A 1,377-nucleotide genomic window follows, 5' to 3' on the forward strand; every position below is an offset into this window, starting at 1 on the left:
TATCTACTCATTTGTTCATTCCAAATGACTAGTCCAACGTCTTTGCTTTTTACATGGGTAGTGGCAATAAATTCTCATAATCTAAATATTGGGAATCATTAGTAACATAACACACTGAAAGAGCTCTTAATCCACAGGTCAGTTTTACAGCTTTTATACCATGTTCAAAACACAACATAGTAAATAGTGACATCCTGCTGGGGGTGGTGGAAGGGGGGCAAAGGAACTTCAAGTAGGGAGAATTAAAAACATATAAGTAAATTAAATAGTAAAGTTCTTCATTGATAGCACCCACATGCTGATTTTTCAGCATAATTTTGTTGATTTTAACCAAGCAAATAGCTACCTGTATCAAAATCATGATGTGGCCACTCAGCAGTCTCTGTGAAGCTGCAGGCTGGGTTGTTTAAGTAGCCCCTGGCATCCAGTGAGCCAAAGACAACCAGTTATTATACCAGGCAAACCACACAGATCACTTCACAGCTTGTCTGTCTCAGTCAGTTGGAAAGCACCTTCATATTTTGTGGATTATTCCATAAGCCAATACAGTTATGTCACACATTTTTCCAGATACTGTTTAAAATAATTTTCTAAGCAAAGGAATACAGCTGGCAGTTCCCACTCAGGGATCAAGTTATCTGTAATATTACCCACCCTTTGATGCACTGAGCCGTCTCTAAACCTGTTTTCAATATGCATATGAAATGAGTCATTATTGTAATGAAATTTGAAATACTCTAGAGTAATGGCAGAGGAAAAAGAAAAGGAAATAAAGCCTGCTACTCTGGTACTGAAAACGGCCAAAGGAAAGGTGTTGCTTCAGTGAACACGTGGGTTTGTGATTTCAGTAAGTCGCTGCCAGAGCTGTAGTGGGGAACGTGGAGGGAGGATGGTCTCTACTGGGTGGTTAATAGTAGGCATTCAATGTGCAGTGAGGATTGTGGAGGCTTTCCCGTCCAGAATATTATGAAATCATAGTGTTTGAAAGCAGAGTGAGTTGAAAGAGGGCGCTTGTTTCATTTAGCTGTGAACTGTTACCTTTTCACCTAGTCATTATTGCCTTAGCTGCCTCAGTAGTGTAGCATGCACCTTTCCTGCATTTGATAGCTTTTTAATAGGGCCATTTATTGTATCAGGAATTGCATGTTTATAGGAAGCAGAGGAGAGAAAAAGAATGCTTGTTTTATGGCAGAGGGCTGAAAACAGCACACATTAGCAGTGCATCTCTAGGGACTGGATGCCCTCTCTAGAGAGGCTGACATCATAATTAATTACCCCCATTTGTTTCATAGCAATGAAATTCAATCTTGGCTTTACTGTGTGCTCAGAGTTGATCCCATTTGTAAAACTATATACTTCACTTTAATAAACTGAACT

The 1,377-nt window shown here is 39.5% G+C and overlaps 1 protein-coding gene across 4 annotated transcripts in view; it reads left to right on the plus strand.

Annotated features, from left to right (window-relative positions):
- PCDH9 (protocadherin 9) overlaps nt 1–1,377 on the plus strand; it is a 1,003,512-nt gene that overhangs the window by 464,689 nt on the left and 537,446 nt on the right. The gene's annotated exons all lie outside the window — the stretch shown is intronic.

The sequence above is a fragment of the Trichechus manatus genome, unplaced genomic scaffold (assembly GCF_000243295.1).
Source record: "Trichechus manatus latirostris isolate Lorelei unplaced genomic scaffold, TriManLat1.0 scaffold00158, whole genome shotgun sequence".
NCBI lineage: Eukaryota > Metazoa > Chordata > Mammalia > Sirenia > Trichechidae > Trichechus > Trichechus manatus.